At 47.8% G+C, this 22289-nt stretch overlaps 15 non-coding genes across 15 annotated transcripts; all 15 read left to right on the top strand.

The window, feature by feature from the left end:
- The first annotated feature begins 406 nt into the window (after window positions 1-406).
- On the top strand, window positions 407-597 carry LOC142723366 (U2 spliceosomal RNA). Its single transcript, XR_012875571.1, has one exon. It is a non-coding gene; the product is annotated as a U2 spliceosomal RNA (small nuclear RNA).
- A 1292-nt stretch (window positions 598-1889) lies between these two features.
- On the top strand, window positions 1890-2080 carry LOC142723367 (U2 spliceosomal RNA). Its single transcript, XR_012875572.1, has one exon. It is a non-coding gene; the product is annotated as a U2 spliceosomal RNA (small nuclear RNA).
- Window positions 2081-3372: 1292 nt separating this feature from the next.
- Window positions 3373-3563, top strand: LOC142723368 (U2 spliceosomal RNA). The gene has a single exon (XR_012875573.1). It is a non-coding gene; the product is annotated as a U2 spliceosomal RNA (small nuclear RNA).
- A 1292-nt stretch (window positions 3564-4855) lies between these two features.
- Window positions 4856-5046, top strand: LOC142723417 (U2 spliceosomal RNA). The gene has a single exon (XR_012875618.1). It is a non-coding gene; the product is annotated as a U2 spliceosomal RNA (small nuclear RNA).
- A 1296-nt stretch (window positions 5047-6342) lies between these two features.
- Window positions 6343-6533, top strand: LOC142723369 (U2 spliceosomal RNA). Its single transcript, XR_012875574.1, has one exon. It is a non-coding gene; the product is annotated as a U2 spliceosomal RNA (small nuclear RNA).
- Window positions 6534-7813: 1280 nt separating this feature from the next.
- LOC142723370 (U2 spliceosomal RNA) lies at window positions 7814-8004 on the top strand. The gene has a single exon (XR_012875575.1). It is a non-coding gene; the product is annotated as a U2 spliceosomal RNA (small nuclear RNA).
- A 1296-nt stretch (window positions 8005-9300) lies between these two features.
- LOC142723371 (U2 spliceosomal RNA) lies at window positions 9301-9491 on the top strand. Its single transcript, XR_012875576.1, has one exon. It is a non-coding gene; the product is annotated as a U2 spliceosomal RNA (small nuclear RNA).
- A 1284-nt stretch (window positions 9492-10775) lies between these two features.
- On the top strand, window positions 10776-10966 carry LOC142723372 (U2 spliceosomal RNA). The gene has a single exon (XR_012875577.1). It is a non-coding gene; the product is annotated as a U2 spliceosomal RNA (small nuclear RNA).
- A 1292-nt stretch (window positions 10967-12258) lies between these two features.
- Window positions 12259-12449, top strand: LOC142723373 (U2 spliceosomal RNA). The gene has a single exon (XR_012875578.1). It is a non-coding gene; the product is annotated as a U2 spliceosomal RNA (small nuclear RNA).
- Window positions 12450-13737: 1288 nt separating this feature from the next.
- On the top strand, window positions 13738-13928 carry LOC142723376 (U2 spliceosomal RNA). Its single transcript, XR_012875580.1, has one exon. It is a non-coding gene; the product is annotated as a U2 spliceosomal RNA (small nuclear RNA).
- Window positions 13929-15189: 1261 nt separating this feature from the next.
- LOC142723431 (U2 spliceosomal RNA) lies at window positions 15190-15380 on the top strand. The gene has a single exon (XR_012875630.1). It is a non-coding gene; the product is annotated as a U2 spliceosomal RNA (small nuclear RNA).
- Window positions 15381-16660: 1280 nt separating this feature from the next.
- On the top strand, window positions 16661-16851 carry LOC142723377 (U2 spliceosomal RNA). Its single transcript, XR_012875581.1, has one exon. It is a non-coding gene; the product is annotated as a U2 spliceosomal RNA (small nuclear RNA).
- A 1280-nt stretch (window positions 16852-18131) lies between these two features.
- Window positions 18132-18322, top strand: LOC142723378 (U2 spliceosomal RNA). Its single transcript, XR_012875582.1, has one exon. It is a non-coding gene; the product is annotated as a U2 spliceosomal RNA (small nuclear RNA).
- Window positions 18323-19618: 1296 nt separating this feature from the next.
- Window positions 19619-19809, top strand: LOC142723379 (U2 spliceosomal RNA). The gene has a single exon (XR_012875583.1). It is a non-coding gene; the product is annotated as a U2 spliceosomal RNA (small nuclear RNA).
- A 1280-nt stretch (window positions 19810-21089) lies between these two features.
- On the top strand, window positions 21090-21280 carry LOC142723380 (U2 spliceosomal RNA). Its single transcript, XR_012875584.1, has one exon. It is a non-coding gene; the product is annotated as a U2 spliceosomal RNA (small nuclear RNA).
- Window positions 21281-22289: the final 1009 nt, after the last annotated feature.

The following is a 22289-nucleotide window of genomic DNA, read 5'->3' on the forward strand; positions in this document are numbered from 1 at the left end:
CTCAGAGATAAAAGCCTGGGCCCAGGCAGTGTTGGTCAGTGCTGCTCAGCAGGCAGCACTGGACTGGACTGGATTACAGCTGATACAAGGTGTGAAGGAACAAGGGGTGGCTGTGGGCATGCACTTGCTGCCGCTGCCAGTGTTTATCTGCATGGCAGCAGGGCATTTGGGCGTTGCCAGGAAGGCGTTTTTATGTAGATTCCTCCTCTTTCAGCACTGCATTGTGGTGCAAGCAAAAGAAGCAAATCCTGTCTGGCTTCCTCTCCGGCCTTTATTCACCTCCCGTGTAGCTGTGAGTGTGTGAGCCTGCAGGGCCCCATGGAATTGCCTAGAAGTAGGCTGAATCGCTGCAAGGGCTGAACAGCAGTATCGGGCAGGCTCGGGCAACGCGCGGCCCGTTCGGGTTATCGCTTCTCGGCCTTTTGGCTAAGATCAAGTGTAGTATCTGTTCTTATCAGTTTAATATCTGATACGTCCCCTATCTGGGGACCATATATTAAATGGATTTTTAGAACAGGGAGATGGAAATAGAGCTTGCTCTGTCCACTCCACGCATTGACCTGGTATTGCAGTATTTCCAGGACCGGTGCACCCTTTCCTTATGTGTTGACTAAAAGCAGATTCCAAAAGTGTTTTTTGTCTTTGCTATTGTTTCTGTCTTTCTGAAGGGATCTCCCCTTTTAATCCCATTATTTCAACACCTGTTGGACAATGCATGAGTGATAATGAGCTCATTGATTAAATGCAATTAATGAATAGATTGCCACCTCTTGTTGTGTGTCGTCTGTGTTTCTGTGTTTCCGGCATTTCACATTGGAACACCTCATTCACCTTCCTTGTCTTCTCTCCGCCCTCCCTTTTAGGTAAGTTAAAGAGCTGCACCTGAGCCAGCCACTGATTGATTGATTGATTGATTGATTGATTGATTGATTGATTGATTGATTGATTGATGCAGCACAACAGTCAAATAGTGGAGTGGAGTAGGGGAACAGCAAACAGCCAATAAAGCAGCCCGCCCGCTCGCCTGCCCGCCACAATGGACCTACCTGTGTACACTAGATGGATGTGATGGAATGTACTGTCGTCCCTACATTTCAAGAAGAAGTAAGAATTGCAGTTGCAACAAAGCCTTGCTTGCCTACAAAGAGAGCAGCAATTTGGATTTGTTACTATGTTACCTAGAAGAATAACAAACTGTGCAAGGATGGAGGTTGTAGGAGCAAGGAGAAGTTGTCTGTAAAGTTGGTGGATGCCTATTTTCCATTTTGCAGTCCCTTGTCTCCCTCTTGTGGCCTCCTGGAGGCAACTAGCTGTGCAAAAAAAAGACAGCCTGGCGGCCGGCTGTTGCAGTGTTGCCCTCTCAGGCAACACTGAGTGACTGACTGAGCCTCACCGTCTTATATAAAGTTCAGACGGAACTTTGCACGTGTCATAGTGGAGCCCTCAGGATTCCAGAGCCAGCTTTCTGACATCATAATGGGGCCTCAGAGATAAAAGCCTGGGCCCAGGCAGTGTTGGTCAGTGCTGCTCAGCAGGCAGCACTGGACTGGACTGGATTACAGCTGATACAAGGTGTGAAGGAACAAGGGGTGGCTGTGGGCATGCACTTGCTGCCGCTGCCAGTGTTTATCTGCATGGCAGCAGGGCATTTGGGCGTTGCCAGGAAGGCGTTTTTATGTAGATTCCTCCTCTTTCAGCACTGCATTGTGGTGCAAGCAAAAGAAGCAAATCCTGTCTGGCTTCCTCTCCGGCCTTTATTCACCTCCCGTGTAGCTGTGAGTGTGTGAGCCTGCAGGGCCCCATGGAATTGCCTAGAAGTAGGCTGAATCGCTGCAAGGGCTGAACAGCAGTATCGGGCAGGCTCGGGCAACGCGCGGCCCGTTCGGGTTATCGCTTCTCGGCCTTTTGGCTAAGATCAAGTGTAGTATCTGTTCTTATCAGTTTAATATCTGATACGTCCCCTATCTGGGGACCATATATTAAATGGATTTTTAGAACAGGGAGATGGAAATAGAGCTTGCTCTGTCCACTCCACGCATTGACCTGGTATTGCAGTATTTCCAGGACCGGTGCACCCTTTCCTTATGTGTTGACTAAAAGCAGATTCCAAAAGTGTTTTTTGTCTTTGCTATTGTTTCTGTCTTTCTGAAGGGATCTCCCCTTTTAATCCCATTATTTCAACACCTGTTGGACAATGCATGAGTGATAATGAGCTCATTGATTAAATGCAATTAATGAATAGATTGCCACCTCTTGTTGTGTGTCGTCTGTGTTTCTGTGTTTCCGGCATTTCACATTGGAACACCTCATTCACCTTCCTTGTCTTCTCTCCGCCCTCCCTTTTAGGTAAGTTAAAGAGCTGCACCTGAGCCAGCCACTGATTGATTGATTGATTGATTGATTGATTGATTGATTGATTGATTGATTGATTGATGCAGCACAACAGTCAAATAGTGGAGTGGAGTAGGGGAACAGCAAACAGCCAATAAAGCAGCCCGCCCGCTCGCCTGCCCGCCACAATGGACCTACCTGTGTACACTAGATGGATGTGATGGAATGTACTGTCGTCCCTACATTTCAAGAAGAAGTAAGAATTGCAGTTGCAACAAAGCCTTGCTTGCCTACAAAGAGAGCAGCAATTTGGATTTGTTACTATGTTACCTAGAAGAATAACAAACTGTGCAAGGATGGAGGTTGTAGGAGCAAGGAGAAGTTGTCTGTAAAGTTGGTGGATGCCTATTTTCCATTTTGCAGTCCCTTGTCTCCCTCTTGTGGCCTCCTGGAGGCAACTAGCTGTGCAAAAAAAAGACAGCCTGGCGGCCGGCTGTTGCAGTGTTGCCCTCTCAGGCAACACTGAGTGACTGACTGAGCCTCACCGTCTTATATAAAGTTCAGACGGAACTTTGCACGTGTCATAGTGGAACCCTCAGGATTCCAGAGCCAGCTTTCTGACATCATAATGGGGCCTCAGAGATAAAAGCCTGGGCCCAGGCAGTGTTGGTCAGTGCTGCTCAGCAGGCAGCACTGGACTGGACTGGATTACAGCTGATACAAGGTGTGAAGGAACAAGGGGTGGCTGTGGGCATGCACTTGCTGCCGCTGCCAGTGTTTATCTGCATGGCAGCAGGGCATTTGGGCGTTGCCAGGAAGGCGTTTTTATGTAGATTCCTCCTCTTTCAGCACTGCATTGTGGTGCAAGCAAAAGAAGCAAATCCTGTCTGGCTTCCTCTCCGGCCTTTATTCACCTCCCGTGTAGCTGTGAGTGTGTGAGCCTGCAGGGCCCCATGGAATTGCCTAGAAGTAGGCTGAATCGCTGCAAGGGCTGAACAGCAGTATCGGGCAGGCTCGGGCAACGCGCGGCCCGTTCGGGTTATCGCTTCTCGGCCTTTTGGCTAAGATCAAGTGTAGTATCTGTTCTTATCAGTTTAATATCTGATACGTCCCCTATCTGGGGACCATATATTAAATGGATTTTTAGAACAGGGAGATGGAAATAGAGCTTGCTCTGTCCACTCCACGCATTGACCTGGTATTGCAGTATTTCCAGGACCGGTGCACCCTTTCCTTATGTGTTGACTAAAAGCAGATTCCAAAAGTGTTTTTTGTCTTTGCTATTGTTTCTGTCTTTCTGAAGGGATCTCCCCTTTTAATCCCATTATTTCAACACCTGTTGGACAATGCATGAGTGATAATGAGCTCATTGATTAAATGCAATTAATGAATAGATTGCCACCTCTTGTTGTGTGTCGTCTGTGTTTCTGTGTTTCCGGCATTTCACATTGGAACACCTCATTCACCTTCCTTGTCTTCTCTCCGCCCTCCCTTTTAGGTAAGTTAAAGAGCTGCACCTGAGCCAGCCACTGATTGATTGATTGATTGATTGATTGATTGATTGATTGATTGATTGATTGATTGATGCAGCACAACAGTCAAATAGTGGAGTGGAGTAGGGGAACAGCAAACAGCCAATAAAGCAGCCCGCCCGCTCGCCTGCCCGCCACAATGGACCTACCTGTGTACACTAGATGGATGTGATGGAATGTACTGTCGTCCCTACATTTCAAGAAGAAGTAAGAATTGCAGTTGCAACAAAGCCTTGCTTGCCTACAAAGAGAGCAGCAATTTGGATTTGTTACTATGTTACCTAGAAGAATAACAAACTGTGCAAGGATGGAGGTTGTAGGAGCAAGGAGAAGTTGTCTGTAAAGTTGGTGGATGCCTATTTTCCATTTTGCAGTCCCTTGTCTCCCTCTTGTGGCCTCCTGGAGGCAACTAGCTGTGCAAAAAAAAGACAGCCTGGTGGCCGGCTGTTGCAGTGTTGCCCTCTCAGGCAACACTGAGTGACTGACTGAGCCTCACCGTCTTATATAAAGTTCAGACGGAACTTTGCACGTGTCATAGTGGAGCCCTCAGGATTCCAGAGCCAGCTTTCTGACATCATAATGGGGCCTCAGAGATAAAAGCCTGGGCCCAGGCAGTGTTGGTCAGTGCTGCTCAGCAGGCAGCACTGGACTGGACTGGATTACAGCTGATACAAGGTGTGAAGGAACAAGGGGTGGCTGTGGGCATGCACTTGCTGCCGCTGCCAGTGTTTATCTGCATGGCAGCAGGGCATTTGGGCGTTGCCAGGAAGGCGTTTTTATGTAGATTCCTCCTCTTTCAGCACTGCATTGTGGTGCAAGCAAAAGAAGCAAATCCTGTCTGGCTTCCTCTCCGGCCTTTATTCACCTCCCGTGTAGCTGTGAGTGTGTGAGCCTGCAGGGCCCCATGGAATTGCCTAGAAGTAGGCTGAATCGCTGCAAGGGCTGAACAGCAGTATCGGGCAGGCTCGGGCAACGCGCGGCCCGTTCGGGTTATCGCTTCTCGGCCTTTTGGCTAAGATCAAGTGTAGTATCTGTTCTTATCAGTTTAATATCTGATACGTCCCCTATCTGGGGACCATATATTAAATGTATTTTTAGAACAGGGAGATGGAAATAGAGCTTGCTCTGTCCACTCCACGCATTGACCTGGTATTGCAGTATTTCCAGGACCGGTGCACCCTTTCCTTATGTGTTGACTAAAAGCAGATTCCAAAAGTGTTTTTTGTCTTTGCTATTGTTTCTGTCTTTCTGAAGGGATCTCCCCTTTTAATCCCATTATTTCAACACCTGTTGGACAATGCATGAGTGATAATGAGCTCATTGATTAAATGCAATTAATGAATAGATTGCCACCTCTTGTTGTGTGTCGTCTGTGTTTCTGTGTTTCCGGCATTTCACATTGGAACACCTCATTCACCTTCCTTGTCTTCTCTCCGCCCTCCCTTTTAGGTAAGTTAAAGAGCTGCACCTGAGCCAGCCACTGATTGATTGATTGATTGATTGATTGATTGATTGATTGATTGATTGATTGATTGATTGATGCAGCACAACAGTCAAATAGTGGAGTGGAGTAGGGGAACAGCAAACAGCCAATAAAGCAGCCCGCCCGCTCGCCTGCCCGCCACAATGGACCTACCTGTGTACACTAGATGGATGTGATGGAATGTACTGTCGTCCCTACATTTCAAGAAGAAGTAAGAATTGCAGTTGCAACAAAGCCTTGCTTGCCTACAAAGAGAGCAGCAATTTGGATTTGTTACTATGTTACCTAGAAGAATAACAAACTGTGCAAGGATGGAGGTTGTAGGAGCAAGGAGAAGTTGTCTGTAAAGTTGGTGGATGCCTATTTTCCATTTTGCAGTCCCTTGTCTCCCTCTTGTGGCCTCCTGGAGGCAACTAGCTGTGCAAAAAAAAGACAGCCTGGCGGCCGGCTGTTGCAGTGTTGCCCTCTCAGGCAACACTGAGTGACTGACTGAGCCTCACCGTCTTATATAAAGTTCAGACGGAACTTTGCACGTGTCATAGTGGAACCCTCAGGATTCCAGAGCCAGCTTTCTGACATCATAATGGGGCCTCAGAGATAAAAGCCTGGGCCCAGGCAGTGTTGGTCAGTGCTGCTCAGCAGGCAGCACTGGACTGGACTGGATTACAGCTGATACAAGGTGTGAAGGAACAAGGGGTGGCTGTGGGCATGCACTTGCTGCCGCTGCCAGTGTTTATCTGCATGGCAGCAGGGCATTTGGGCGTTGCCAGGAAGGCGTTTTTATGTAGATTCCTCCTCTTTCAGCACTGCATTGTGGTGCAAGCAAAAGAAGCAAATCCTGTCTGGCTTCCTCTCCGGCCTTTATTCACCTCCCGTGTAGCTGTGAGTGTGTGAGCCTGCAGGGCCCCATGGAATTGCCTAGAAGTAGGCTGAATCGCTGCAAGGGCTGAACAGCAGTATCGGGCAGGCTCGGGCAACGCGCGGCCCGTTCGGGTTATCGCTTCTCGGCCTTTTGGCTAAGATCAAGTGTAGTATCTGTTCTTATCAGTTTAATATCTGATACGTCCCCTATCTGGGGACCATATATTAAATGGATTTTTAGAACAGGGAGATGGAAATAGAGCTTGCTCTGTCCACTCCACGCATTGACCTGGTATTGCAGTATTTCCAGGACCGGTGCACCCTTTCCTTATGTGTTGACTAAAAGCAGATTCCAAAAGTGTTTTTTGTCTTTGCTATTGTTTCTGTCTTTCTGAAGGGAGATCCCCTTTTAATCCCATTATTTCAACACCTGTTGGACAATGCATGAGTGATAATGAGCTCATTGATTAAATGCAATTAATGAATAGATTGCCACCTCTTGTTGTGTGTCGTCTGTGTTTCTGTGTTTCCGGCATTTCACATTGGAACACCTCATTCACCTTCCTTGTCTTCTCTCCGCCCTCCCTTTTAGGTAAGTTAAAGAGCTGCACCTGAGCCAGCCACTGATTGATTGATTGATTGATTGATTGATTGATTGATTGATTGATGCAGCACAACAGTCAAATAGTGGAGTGGAGTAGGGGAACAGCAAACAGCCAATAAAGCAGCCCGCCCGCTCGCCTGCCCGCCACAATGGACCTACCTGTGTACACTAGATGGATGTGATGGAATGTACTGTCGTCCCTACATTTCAAGAAGAAGTAAGAATTGCAGTTGCAACAAAGCCTTGCTTGCCTACAAAGAGAGCAGCAATTTGGATTTGTTACTATGTTACCTAGAAGAATAACAAACTGTGCAAGGATGGAGGTTGTAGGAGCAAGGAGAAGTTGTCTGTAAAGTTGGTGGATGCCTATTTTCCATTTTGCAGTCCCTTGTCTCCCTCTTGTGGCCTCCTGGAGGCAACTAGCTGTGCAAAAAAAAGACAGCCTGGCGGCCGGCTGTTGCAGTGTTGCCCTCTCAGGCAACACTGAGTGACTGACTGAGCCTCACCGTCTTATATAAAGTTCAGACGGAACTTTGCACGTGTCATAGTGGAGCCCTCAGGATTCCAGAGCCAGCTTTCTGACATCATAATGGGGCCTCAGAGATAAAAGCCTGGGCCCAGGCAGTGTTGGTCAGTGCTGCTCAGCAGGCAGCACTGGACTGGACTGGATTACAGCTGATACAAGGTGTGAAGGAACAAGGGGTGGCTGTGGGCATGCACTTGCTGCCGCTGCCAGTGTTTATCTGCATGGCAGCAGGGCATTTGGGCGTTGCCAGGAAGGCGTTTTTATGTAGATTCCTCCTCTTTCAGCACTGCATTGTGGTGCAAGCAAAAGAAGCAAATCCTGTCTGGCTTCCTCTCCGGCCTTTATTCACCTCCCGTGTAGCTGTGAGTGTGTGAGCCTGCAGGGCCCCATGGAATTGCCTAGAAGTAGGCTGAATCGCTGCAAGGGCTGAACAGCAGTATCGGGCAGGCTCGGGCAACGCGCGGCCCGTTCGGGTTATCGCTTCTCGGCCTTTTGGCTAAGATCAAGTGTAGTATCTGTTCTTATCAGTTTAATATCTGATACGTCCCCTATCTGGGGACCATATATTAAATGGATTTTTAGAACAGGGAGATGGAAATAGAGCTTGCTCTGTCCACTCCACGCATTGACCTGGTATTGCAGTATTTCCAGGACCGGTGCACCCTTTCCTTATGTGTTGACTAAAAGCAGATTCCAAAAGTGTTTTTTGTCTTTGCTATTGTTTCTGTCTTTCTGAAGGGATCTCCCCTTTTAATCCCATTATTTCAACACCTGTTGGACAATGCATGAGTGATAATGAGCTCATTGATTAAATGCAATTAATGAATAGATTGCCACCTCTTGTTGTGTGTCGTCTGTGTTTCTGTGTTTCCGGCATTTCACATTGGAACACCTCATTCACCTTCCTTGTCTTCTCTCCGCCCTCCCTTTTAGGTAAGTTAAAGAGCTGCACCTGAGCCAGCCACTGATTGATTGATTGATTGATTGATTGATTGATTGATTGATTGATTGATTGATTGATTGATGCAGCACAACAGTCAAATAGTGGAGTGGAGTAGGGGAACAGCAAACAGCCAATAAAGCAGCCCGCCCGCTCGCCTGCCCGCCACAATGGACCTACCTGTGTACACTAGATGGATGTGATGGAATGTACTGTCGTCCCTACATTTCAAGAAGAAGTAAGAATTGCAGTTGCAACAAAGCCTTGCTTGCCTACAAAGAGAGCAGCAATTTGGATTTGTTACTATGTTACCTAGAAGAATAACAAACTGTGCAAGGATGGAGGTTGTAGGAGCAAGGAGAAGTTGTCTGTAAAGTTGGTGGATGCCTATTTTCCATTTTGCAGTCCCTTGTCTCCCTCTTGTGGCCTCCTGGAGGCAACTAGCTGTGCAAAAAAAAGACAGCCTGGCGGCCGGCTGTTGCAGTGTTGCCCTCTCAGGCAACACTGAGTGACTGACTGAGCCTCACCGTCTTATATAAAGTTCAGACGGAACTTTGCACGTGTCATAGTGGAGCCCTCAGGATTCCAGAGCCAGCTTTCTGACATCATAATGGGGCCTCAGAGATAAAAGCCTGGGCCCAGGCAGTGTTGGTCAGTGCTGCTCAGCAGGCAGCACTGGACTGGACTGGATTACAGCTGATACAAGGTGTGAAGGAACAAGGGGTGGCTGTGGGCATGCACTTGCTGCCGCTGCCAGTGTTTATCTGCATGGCAGCAGGGCATTTGGGCGTTGCCAGGAAGGCGTTTTTATGTAGATTCCTCCTCTTTCAGCACTGCATTGTGGTGCAAGCAAAAGAAGCAAATCCTGTCTGGCTTCCTCTCCGGCCTTTATTCACCTCCCGTGTAGCTGTGAGTGTGTGAGCCTGCAGGGCCCCATGGAATTGCCTAGAAGTAGGCTGAATCGCTGCAAGGGCTGAACAGCAGTATCGGGCAGGCTCGGGCAACGCGCGGCCCGTTCGGGTTATCGCTTCTCGGCCTTTTGGCTAAGATCAAGTGTAGTATCTGTTCTTATCAGTTTAATATCTGATACGTCCCCTATCTGGGGACCATATATTAAATGGATTTTTAGAACAGGGAGATGGAAATAGAGCTTGCTCTGTCCACTCCACGCATTGACCTGGTATTGCAGTATTTCCAGGACCGGTGCACCCTTTCCTTATGTGTTGACTAAAAGCAGATTCCAAAAGTGTTTTTTGTCTTTGCTATTGTTTCTGTCTTTCTGAAGGGATCTCCCCTTTTAATCCCATTATTTCAACACCTGTTGGACAATGCATGAGTGATAATGAGCTCATTGATTAAATGCAATTAATGAATAGATTGCCACCTCTTGTTGTGTGTCGTCTGTGTTTCTGTGTTTCCGGCATTTCACATTGGAACACCTCATTCACCTTCCTTGTCTTCTCTCCGCCCTCCCTTTTAGGTAAGTTAAAGAGCTGCACCTGAGCCAGCCACTGATTGATTGATTGATTGATTGATTGATTGATTGATTGATTGATTGATGCAGCACAACAGTCAAATAGTGGAGTGGAGTAGGGGAACAGCAAACAGCCAATAAAGCAGCCCGCCCGCTCGCCTGCCCGCCACAATGGACCTACCTGTGTACACTAGATGGATGTGATGGAATGTACTGTCGTCCCTACATTTCAAGAAGAAGTAAGAATTGCAGTTGCAACAAAGCCTTGCTTGCCTACAAAGAGAGCAGCAATTTGGATTTGTTACTATGTTACCTAGAAGAATAACAAACTGTGCAAGGATGGAGGTTGTAGGAGCAAGGAGAAGTTGTCTGTAAAGTTGGTGGATGCCTATTTTCCATTTTGCAGTCCCTTGTCTCCCTCTTGTGGCCTCCTGGAGGCAACTAGCTGTGCAAAAAAAAGACAGCCTGGCGGCCGGCTGTTGCAGTGTTGCCCTCTCAGGCAACACTGAGTGACTGACTGAGCCTCACCGTCTTATATAAAGTTCAGACGGAACTTTGCACGTGTCATAGTGGAGCCCTCAGGATTCCAGAGCCAGCTTTCTGACATCATAATGGGGCCTCAGAGATAAAAGCCTGGGCCCAGGCAGTGTTGGTCAGTGCTGCTCAGCAGGCAGCACTGGACTGGACTGGATTACAGCTGATACAAGGTGTGAAGGAACAAGGGGTGGCTGTGGGCATGCACTTGCTGCCGCTGCCAGTGTTTATCTGCATGGCAGCAGGGCATTTGGGCGTTGCCAGGAAGGCGTTTTTATGTAGATTCCTCCTCTTTCAGCACTGCATTGTGGTGCAAGCAAAAGAAGCAAATCCTGTCTGGCTTCCTCTCCGGCCTTTATTCACCTCCCGTGTAGCTGTGAGTGTGTGAGCCTGCAGGGCCCCATGGAATTGCCTAGAAGTAGGCTGAATCGCTGCAAGGGCTGAACAGCAGTATCGGGCAGGCTCGGGCAACGCGCGGCCCGTTCGGGTTATCGCTTCTCGGCCTTTTGGCTAAGATCAAGTGTAGTATCTGTTCTTATCAGTTTAATATCTGATACGTCCCCTATCTGGGGACCATATATTAAATGGATTTTTAGAACAGGGAGATGGAAATAGAGCTTGCTCTGTCCACTCCACGCATTGACCTGGTATTGCAGTATTTCCAGGACCGGTGCACCCTTTCCTTATGTGTTGACTAAAAGCAGATTCCAAAAGTGTTTTTTGTCTTTGCTATTGTTTCTGTCTTTCTGAAGGGATCTCCCCTTTTAATCCCATTATTTCAACACCTGTTGGACAATGCATGAGTGATAATGAGCTCATTGATTAAATGCAATTAATGAATAGATTGCCACCTCTTGTTGTGTGTCGTCTGTGTTTCTGTGTTTCCGGCATTTCACATTGGAACACCTCATTCACCTTCCTTGTCTTCTCTCCGCCCTCCCTTTTAGGTACGTTAAAGAGCTGCACCTGAGCCAGCCACTGATTGATTGATTGATTGATTGATTGATTGATTGATTGATTGATTGATTGATTGATGCAGCACAACAGTCAAATAGTGGAGTGGAGTAGGGGAACAGCAAACAGCCAATAAAGCAGCCCGCCCGCTCGCCTGCCCGCCACAATGGACCTACCTGTGTACACTAGATGGATGTGATGGAATGTACTGTCGTCCCTACATTTCAAGAAGAAGTAAGAATTGCAGTTGCAACAAAGCCTTGCTTGCCTACAAAGAGAGCAGCAATTTGGATTTGTTACTATGTTACCTAGAAGAATAACAAACTGTGCAAGGATGGAGGTTGTAGGAGCAAGGAGAAGTTGTCTGTAAAGTTGGTGGATGCCTATTTTCCATTTTGCAGTCCCTTGTCTCCCTCTTGTGGCCTCCTGGAGGCAACTAGCTGTGCAAAAAAAAGACAGCCTGGCGGCCGGCTGTTGCAGTGTTGCCCTCTCAGGCAACACTGAGTGACTGACTGAGCCTCACCGTCTTATATAAAGTTCAGACGGAACTTTGCACGTGTCATAGTGGAGCCCTCAGGATTCCAGAGCCAGCTTTCTGACATCATAATGGGGCCTCAGAGATAAAAGCCTGGGCCCAGGCAGTGTTGGTCAGTGCTGCTCAGCAGGCAGCACTGGACTGGACTGGATTACAGCTGATACAAGGTGTGAAGGAACAAGGGGTGGCTGTGGGCATGCACTTGCTGCCGCTGCCAGTGTTTATCTGCATGGCAGCAGGGCATTTGGGCGTTGCCAGGAAGACGTTTTTATGTAGATTCCTCCTCTTTCAGCACTGCATTGTGGTGCAAGCAAAAGAAGCAAATCCTGTCTGGCTTCCTCTCCGGCCTTTATTCACCTCCCGTGTAGCTGTGAGTGTGTGAGCCTGCAGGGCCCCATGGAATTGCCTAGAAGTAGGCTGAATCGCTGCAAGGGCTGAACAGCAGTATCGGGCAGGCTCGGGCAACGCGCGGCCCGTTCGGGTTATCGCTTCTCGGCCTTTTGGCTAAGATCAAGTGTAGTATCTGTTCTTATCAGTTTAATATCTGATACGTCCCCTATCTGGGGACCATATATTAAATGGATTTTTAGAACAGGGAGATGGAAATAGAGCTTGCTCTGTCCACTCCACGCATTGACCTGGTATTGCAGTATTTCCAGGACCGGTGCACCCTTTCCTTATGTGTTGACTAAAAGCAGATTCCAAAAGTGTTTTTTGTCTTTGCTATTGTTTCTGTCTTTCTGAAGGGATCTCCCCTTTTAATCCCATTATTTCAACACCTGTTGGACAATGCATGAGTGATAATGAGCTCATTGATTAAATGCAATTAATGAATAGATTGCCACCTCTTGTTGTGTGTCGTCTGTGTTTCTGTGTTTCCGGCATTTCACATTGGAACACCTCATTCACCTTCCTTGTCTTCTCTCCGCCCTCCCTTTTAGGTAAGTTAAAGAGCTGCACCTGAGCCAGCCACTGATTGATTGATTGATTGATTGATTGATTGATTGATTGATTGATTGATTGATGCAGCACAACAGTCAAATAGTGGAGTGGAGTAGGGGAACAGCAAACAGCCAATAAAGCAGCCCGCCCGCTCGCCTGCCCGCCACAATGGACCTACCTGTGTACACTAGATGGATGTGATGGAATGTACTGTCGTCCCTACATTTCAAGAAGAAGTAAGAATTGCAGTTGCAACAAAGCCTTGCTTGCCTACAAAGAGAGCAGCAATTTGGATTTGTTACTATGTTACCTAGAAGAATAACAAACTGTGCAAGGATGGAGGTTGTAGGAGCAAGGAGAAGTTGTCTGTAAAGTTGGTGGATGCCTATTTTCCATTTTGCAGTCCCTTGTCTCCCTCTTGTGGCCTCCTGGAGGCAACTAGCTGTGCAAAAAAAAGACAGCCTGGCGGCCGGCTGTTGCAGTGTTGCCCTCTCAGGCAACACTGAGTGACTGACTGAGCCTCACCGTCTTATATAAAGTTCAGACGGAACTTTGCACGTGTCATAGTGGAGCCCTCAGGATTCCAGAGCCAGCTTTCTGACATCATAATGGGGCCTCAGAGATAAAAGCCTGGGCCCAGGCAGTGTTGGTCAGTGCTGCTCAGCAGGCAGCACTGGACTGGACTGGATTACAGCTGATACAAGGTGTGAAGGAACAAGGGGTGGCTGTGGGCATGCACTTGCTGCCGCTGCCAGTGTTTATCTGCATGGCAGCAGGGCATTTGGGCGCTGCCAGGAAGGCGTTTTTATGTAGATTCCTCCTCTTTCAGCACTGCATTGTGGTGCAAGCAAAAGAAGCAAATCCTGTCTGGCTTCCTCTCCGGCCTTTATTCACCTCCCGTGTAGCTGTGAGTGTGTGAGCCTGCAGGGCCCCATGGAATTGCCTAGAAGTAGGCTGAATCGCTGCAAGGGCTGAACAGCAGTATCGGGCAGGCTCGGGCAACGCGCGGCCCGTTCGGGTTATCGCTTCTCGGCCTTTTGGCTAAGATCAAGTGTAGTATCTGTTCTTATCAGTTTAATATCTGATACGTCCCCTATCTGGGGACCATATATTAAATGGATTTTTAGAACAGGGAGATGGAAATAGAGCTTGCTCTGTCCACTCCACGCATTGACCTGGTATTGCAGTATTTCCAGGACCGGTGCACCCTTTCCTTATGTGTTGACTAAAAGCAGATTCCAAAAGTGTTTTTTGTCTTTGCTATTGTTTCTGTCTTTCTGAAGGGATCTCCCCTTTTAATCCCATTATTTCAACACCTGTTGGACAATGCATGAGTGATAATGAGCTCATTGATTAAATGCAATTAATGAATAGATTGCCACCTCTTGTTGTGTGTCGTCTGTGTTTCTGTGTTTCCGGCATTTCACATTGGAACACCTCATTCACCTTCCTTGTCTTCTCTCCGCCCTCCCTTTTAGGTAAGTTAAAGAGCTGCACCTGAGCCAGCCACTGATTGATTGATTGATTGATTGATTGATTGATTGATTGATTGATTGATTGATGCAGCACAACAGTCAAATAGTGGAGTGGAGTAGGGGAACAGCAAACAGCCAATAAAGCAGCCCGCCCGCTCGCCTGCCCGCCACAATGGACCTACCTGTGTACACTAGATGGATGTGATGGAATGTACTGTCGTCCCTACATTTCAAGAAGAAGTAAGAATTGCAGTTGCAACAAAGCCTTGCTTGCCTACAAAGAGAGCAGCAATTTGGATTTGTTACTATGTTACCTAGAAGAATAACAAACTGTGCAAGGATGGAGGTTGTAGGAGCAAGGAGAAGTTGTCTGTAAAGTTGGTGGATGCCTATTTTCCATTTTGCAGTCCCTTGTCTCCCTCTTGTGGCCTCCTGGAGGCAACTAGCTGTGCAAAAAAAAGACAGCCTGGCGGCCGGCTGTTGCAGTGTTGCCCTCTCAGGCAACACTGAGTGACTGACTGAGCCTCACCGTCTTATATAAAGTTCAGACGGAACTTTGCACGTGTCATAGTGGAGCCCTCAGGATTCCAGAGCCAGCTTTCTGACATCATAATGGGGCCTCAGAGATAAAAGCCTGGGCCCAGGCAGTGTTGGTCAGTGCTGCTCAGCAGGCAGCACTGGACTGGACTGGATTACAGCTGATACAAGGTGTGAAGGAACAAGGGGTGGCTGTGGGCATGCACTTGCTGCCGCTGCCAGTGTTTATCTGCATGGCAGCAGGGCATTTGGGCGTTGCCAGGAAGGCGTTTTTATGTAGATTCCTCCTCTTTCAGCACTGCATTGTGGTGCAAGCAAAAGAAGCAAATCCTGTCTGGCTTCTAGCTGTGAGTGTGTGAGCCTGCAGGGCCCCATGGAATTGCCTAGAAGTAGGCTGAATCGCTGCAAGGGCTGAACAGCAGTATCGGGCAGGCTCGGGCAACGCGCGGCCCGTTCGGGTTATCGCTTCTCGGCCTTTTGGCTAAGATCAAGTGTAGTATCTGTTCTTATCAGTTTAATATCTGATACGTCCCCTATCTGGGGACCATATATTAAATGGATTTTTAGAACAGGGAGATGGAAATAGAGCTTGCTCTGTCCACTCCACACATTGACCTGGTATTGCAGTATTTCCAGGACCGGTGCACCCTTTCCTTATGTGTTGACTAAAAGCAGATTCCAAAAGTGTTTTTTGTCTTTGCTATTGTTTCTGTCTTTCTGAAGGGATCTCCCCTTTTAATCCCATTATTTCAACACCTGTTGGACAATGCATGAGTGATAATGAGCTCATTGATTAAATGCAATTAATGAATAGATTGCCACCTCTTGTTGTGTGTCGTCTGTGTTTCTGTGTTTCCGGCATTTCACATTGGAACACCTCATTCACCTTCCTTGTCTTCTCTCCGCCCTCCCTTTTAGGTAAGTTAAAGAGCTGCACCTGAGCCAGCCACTGATTGATTGATTGATTGATTGATTGATTGATTGATTGATTGATGCAGCACAACAGTCAAATAGTGGAGTGGAGTAGGGGAACAGCAAACAGCCAATAAAGCAGCCCGCCCGCTCGCCTGCCCGCCACAATGGACCTACCTGTGTACACTAGATGGATGTGATGGAATGTACTGTCGTCCCTACATTTCAAGAAGAAGTAAGAATTGCAGTTGCAACAAAGCCTTGCTTGCCTACAAAGAGAGCAGCAATTTGGATTTGTTACTATGTTACCTAGAAGAATAACAAACTGTGCAAGGATGGAGGTTGTAGGAGCAAGGAGAAGTTGTCTGTAAAGTTGGTGGATGCCTATTTTCCATTTTGCAGTCCCTTGTCTCCCTCTTGTGGCCTCCTGGAGGCAACTAGCTGTGCAAAAAAAAGACAGCCTGGCGGCCGGCTGTTGCAGTGTTGCCCTCTCAGGCAACACTGAGTGACTGACTGAGCCTCACCGTCTTATATAAAGTTCAGACGGAACTTTGCACGTGTCATAGTGGAGCCCTCAGGATTCCAGAGCCAGCTTTCTGACATCATAATGGGGCCTCAGAGATAAAAGCCTGGGCCCAGGCAGTGTTGGTCAGTGCTGCTCAGCAGGCAGCACTGGACTGGACTGGATTACAGCTGATACAAGGTGTGAAGGAACAAGGGGTGGCTGTGGGCATGCACTTGCTGCCGCTGCCAGTGTTTATCTGCATGGCAGCAGGGCATTTGGGCGTTGCCAGGAAGGCGTTTTTATGTAGATTCCTCCTCTTTCAGCACTGCATTGTGGTGCAAGCAAAAGAAGCAAATCCTGTCTGGCTTCCTCTCCGGCCTTTATTCACCTCCCGTGTAGCTGTGAGTGTGTGAGCCTGCAGGGCCCCATGGAATTGCCTAGAAGTAGGCTGAATCGCTGCAAGGGCTGAACAGCAGTATCGGGCAGGCTCGGGCAACGCGCGGCCCGTTCGGGTTATCGCTTCTCGGCCTTTTGGCTAAGATCAAGTGTAGTATCTGTTCTTATCAGTTTAATATCTGATACGTCCCCTATCTGGGGACCATATATTAAATGGATTTTTAGAACAGGGAGATGGAAATAGAGCTTGCTCTGTCCACTCCACGCATTGACCTGGTATTGCAGTATTTCCAGGACCGGTGCACCCTTTCCTTATGTGTTGACTAAAAGCAGATTCCAAAAGTGTTTTTTGTCTTTGCTATTGTTTCTGTCTTTCTGAAGGGATCTCCCCTTTTAATCCCATTATTTCAACACCTGTTGGACAATGCATGAGTGATAATGAGCTCATTGATTAAATGCAATTAATGAATAGATTGCCACCTCTTGTTGTGTGTCGTCTGTGTTTCTGTGTTTCCGGCATTTCACATTGGAACACCTCATTCACCTTCCTTGTCTTCTCTCCGCCCTCCCTTTTAGGTAAGTTAAAGAGCTGCACCTGAGCCAGCCACTGATTGATTGATTGATTGATTGATTGATTGATTGATTGATTGATGCAGCACAACAGTCAAATAGTGGAGTGGAGTAGGGGAACAGCAAACAGCCAATAAAGCAGCCCGCCCGCTCGCCTGCCCGCCACAATGGACCTACCTGTGTACACTAGATGGATGTGATGGAATGTACTGTCGTCCCTACATTTCAAGAAGAAGTAAGAATTGCAGTTGCAACAAAGCCTTGCTTGCCTACAAAGAGAGCAGCAATTTGGATTTGTTACTATGTTACCTAGAAGAATAACAAACTGTGCAAGGATGGAGGTTGTAGGAGCAAGGAGAAGTTGTCTGTAAAGTTGGTGGATGCCTATTTTCCATTTTGCAGTCCCTTGTCTCCCTCTTGTGGCCTCCTGGAGGCAACTAGCTGTGCAAAAAAAAGACAGCCTGGCGGCCGGCTGTTGCAGTGTTGCCCTCTCAGGCAACACTGAGTGACTGACTGAGCCTCACCGTCTTATATAAAGTTCAGACGGAACTTTGCACGTGTCATAGTGGAGCCCTCAGGATTCCAGAGCCAGCTTTCTGACATCATAATGGGGCCTCAGAGATAAAAGCCTGGGCCCAGGCAGTGTTGGTCAGTGCTGCTCAGCAGGCAGCACTGGACTGGACTGGATTACAGCTGATACAAGGTGTGAAGGAACAAGGGGTGGCTGTGGGCATGCACTTGCTGCCGCTGCCAGTGTTTATCTGCATGGCAGCAGGGCATTTGGGCGTTGCCAGGAAGGCGTTTTTATGTAGATTCCTCCTCTTTCAGCACTGCATTGTGGTGCAAGCAAAAGAAGCAAATCCTGTCTGGCTTCCTCTCCGGCCTTTATTCACCTCCCGTGTAGCTGTGAGTGTGTGAGCCTGCAGGGCCCCATGGAATTGCCTAGAAGTAGGCTGAATCGCTGCAAGGGCTGAACAGCAGTATTGGGCAGGCTCGGGCAACGCGCGGCCCGTTCGGGTTATCGCTTCTCGGCCTTTTGGCTAAGATCAAGTGTAGTATCTGTTCTTATCAGTTTAATATCTGATACGTCCCCTATCTGGGGACCATATATTAAATGGATTTTTAGAACAGGGAGATGGAAATAGAGCTTGCTCTGTCCACTCCACGCATTGACCTGGTATTGCAGTATTTCCAGGACCGGTGCACCCTTTCCTTATGTGTTGACTAAAAGCAGATTCCAAAAGTGTTTTTTGTCTTTGCTATTGTTTCTGTCTTTCTGAAGGGATCTCCCCTTTTAATCCCATTATTTCAACACCTGTTGGACAATGCATGAGTGATAATGAGCTCATTGATTAAATGCAATTAATGAATAGATTGCCACCTCTTGTTGTGTGTCGTCTGTGTTTCTGTGTTTCCGGCATTTCACATTGGAACACCTCATTCACCTTCCTTGTCTTCTCTCCGCCCTCCCTTTTAGGTAAGTTAAAGAGCTGCACCTGAGCCAGCCACTGATTGATTGATTGATTGATTGATTGATTGATTGATTGATTGATTGATTGATTGATTGATGCAGCACAACAGTCAAATAGTGGAGTGGAGTAGGGGAACAGCAAACAGCCAATAAAGCAGCCCGCCCGCTCGCCTGCCCGCCACAATGGACCTACCTGTGTACACTAGATGGATGTGATGGAATGTACTGTCGTCCCTACATTTCAAGAAGAAGTAAGAATTGCAGTTGCAACAAAGCCTTGCTTGCCTACAAAGAGAGCAGCAATTTGGATTTGTTACTATGTTACCTAGAAGAATAACAAACTGTGCAAGGATGGAGGTTGTAGGAGCAAGGAGAAGTTGTCTGTAAAGTTGGTGGATGCCTATTTTCCATTTTGCAGTCCCTTGTCTCCCTCTTGTGGCCTCCTGGAGGCAACTAGCTGTGCAAAAAAAAGACAGCCTGGCGGCCGGCTGTTGCAGTGTTGCCCTCTCAGGCAACACTGAGTGACTGACTGAGCCTCACCGTCTTATATAAAGTTCAGACGGAACTTTGCACGTGTCATAGTGGAGCCCTCAGGATTCCAGAGCCAGCTTTCTGACATCATAATGGGGCCTCAGAGATAAAAGCCTGGGCCCAGGCAGTGTTGGTCAGTGCTGCTCAGCAGGCAGCACTGGACTGGACTGGATTACAGCTGATACAAGGTGTGAAGGAACAAGGGGTGGCTGTGGGCATGCACTTGCTGCCGCTGCCAGTGTTTATCTGCATGGCAGCAGGGCATTTGGGCGTTGCCAGGAAGGTGTTTTTATGTAGATTCCTCCTCTTTCAGCACTGCATTGTGGTGCAAGCAAAAGAAGCAAATCCTGTCTGGCTTCCTCTCCGGCCTTTATTCACCTCCCGTGTAGCTGTGAGTGTGTGAGCCTGCAGGGCCCCATGGAATTGCCTAGAAGTAGGCTGAATCGCTGCAAGGGCTGAACAGCAGTATCGGGCAGGCTCGGGCAACGCGCGGCCCGTTCGGGTTATCGCTTCTCGGCCTTTTGGCTAAGATCAAGTGTAGTATCTGTTCTTATCAGTTTAATATCTGATACGTCCCCTATCTGGGGACCATATATTAAATGGATTTTTAGAACAGGGAGATGGAAATAGAGCTTGCTCTGTCCACTCCACGCATTGACCTGGTATTGCAGTATTTCCAGGACCGGTGCACCCTTTCCTTATGTGTTGACTAAAAGCAGATTCCAAAAGTGTTTTTTGTCTTTGCTATTGTTTCTGTCTTTCTGAAGGGATCTCCCCTTTTAATCCCATTATTTCAACACCTGTTGGACAATGCATGAGTGATAATGAGCTCATTGATTAAATGCAATTAATGAATAGATTGCCACCTCTTGTTGTGTGTCGTCTGTGTTTCTGTGTTTCCGGCATTTCACATTGGAACACCTCATTCACCTTCCTTGTCTTCTCTCCGCCCTCCCTTTTAGGTAAGTTAAAGAGCTGCACCTGAGCCAGCCACTGATTGATTGATTGATTGATTGATTGATTGATTGATTGATTGATGCAGCACAACAGTCAAATAGTGGAGTGGAGTAGGGGAACAGCAAACAGCCAATAAAGCAGCCCGCCCGCTCGCCTGCCCGCCACAATGGACCTACCTGTGTACACTAGATGGATGTGATGGAATGTACTGTCGTCCCTACATTTCAAGAAGAAGTAAGAATTGCAGTTGCAACAAAGCCTTGCTTGCCTACAAAGAGAGCAGCAATTTGGATTTGTTACTATGTTACCTAGAAGAATAACAAACTGTGCAAGGATGGAGGTTGTAGGAGCAAGGAGAAGTTGTCTGTAAAGTTGGTGGATGCCTATTTTCCATTTTGCAGTCCCTTGTCTCCCTCTTGTGGCCTCCTGGAGGCAACTAGCTGTGCAAAAAAAAGACAGCCTGGCGGCCGGCTGTTGCAGTGTTGCCCTCTCAGGCAACACTGAGTGACTGACTGAGCCTCACCGTCTTATATAAAGTTCAGACGGAACTTTGCACGTGTCATAGTGGAGCCCTCAGGATTCCAGAGCCAGCTTTCTGACATCATAATGGGGCCTCAGAGATAAAAGCCTGGGCCCAGGCAGTGTTGGTCAGTGCTGCTCAGCAGGCAGCACTGGACTGGACTGGATTACAGCTGATACAAGGTGTGAAGGAACAAGGGGTGGCTGTGGGCATGCACTTGCTGCCGCTGCCAGTGTTTATCTGCATGGCAGCAGGGCATTTGGGCGTTGCCAGGAAGGCGTTTTTATGTAGATTCCTCCTCTTTCAGCACTGCATTGTGGTGCAAGCAAAAGAAGCAAATCCTGTCTGGCTTCCTCTCCGGCCTTTATTCACCTCCCGTGTAGCTGTGAGTGTGTGAGCCTGCAGGGCCCCATGGAATTGCCTAGAAGTAGGCTGAATCGCTGCAAGGGCTGAACAGCAGTATCGGGCAGGCTCGGGCAACGCGCGGCCCGTTCGGGTTATCGCTTCTCGGCCTTTTGGCTAAGATCAAGTGTAGTATCTGTTCTTATCAGTTTAATATCTGATACGTCCCCTATCTGGGGACCATATATTAAATGGATTTTTAGAACAGGGAGATGGAAATAGAGCTTGCTCTGTCCACTCCACGCATTGACCTGGTATTGCAGTATTTCCAGGACCGGTGCACCCTTTCCTTATGTGTTGACTAAAAGCAGATTCCAAAAGTGTTTTTTGTCTTTGCTATTGTTTCTGTCTTTCTGAAGGGATCTCCCCTTTTAATCCCATTATTTCAACACCTGTTGGACAATGCATGAGTGATAATGAGCTCATTGATTAAATGCAATTAATGAATAGATTGCCACCTCTTGTTGTGTGTCGTCTGTGTTTCTGTGTTTCCGGCATTTCACATTGGAACACCTCATTCACCTTCCTTGTCTTCTCTCCGCCCTCCCTTTTAGGTAAGTTAAAGAGCTGCACCTGAGCCAGCCACTGATTGATTGATTGATTGATTGATTGATTGATTGATTGATTGATTGATTGATGCAGCACAACAGTCAAATAGTGGAGTGGAGTAGGGGAACAGCAAACAGCCAATAAAGCAGCCCGCCCGCTCGCCTGCCCGCCACAATGGACCTACCTGTGTACACTAGATGGATGTGATGGAATGTACTGTCGTCCCTACATTTCAAGAAGAAGTAAGAATTGCAGTTGCAACAAAGCCTTGCTTGCCTACAAAGAGAGCAGCAATTTGGATTTGTTACTATGTTACCTAGAAGAATAACAAACTGTGCAAGGATGGAGGTTGTAGGAGCAAGGAGAAGTTGTCTGTAAAGTTGGTGGATGCCTATTTTCCATTTTGCAGTCCCTTGTCTCCCTCTTGTGGCCTCCTGGAGGCAACTAGCTGTGCAAAAAAAAGACAGCCTGGCGGCCGGCTGTTGCAGTGTTGCCCTCTCAGGCAACACTGAGTGACTGACTGAGCCTCACCGTCTTATATAAAGTTCAGACGGAACTTTGCACGTGTCATAGTGGAGCCCTCAGGATTCCAGAGCCAGCTTTCTGACATCATAATGGGGCCTCAGAGATAAAAGCCTGGGCCCAGGCAGTGTTGGTCAGTGCTGCTCAGCAGGCAGCACTGGACTGGACTGGATTACAGCTGATACAAGGTGTGAAGGAACAAGGGGTGGCTGTGGGCATGCACTTG

This window comes from Rhinoderma darwinii, unplaced genomic scaffold, assembly GCF_050947455.1.
Source record: "Rhinoderma darwinii isolate aRhiDar2 unplaced genomic scaffold, aRhiDar2.hap1 Scaffold_549, whole genome shotgun sequence".
Classification (NCBI taxonomy): Eukaryota; Metazoa; Chordata; class Amphibia; order Anura; family Rhinodermatidae; genus Rhinoderma; species Rhinoderma darwinii.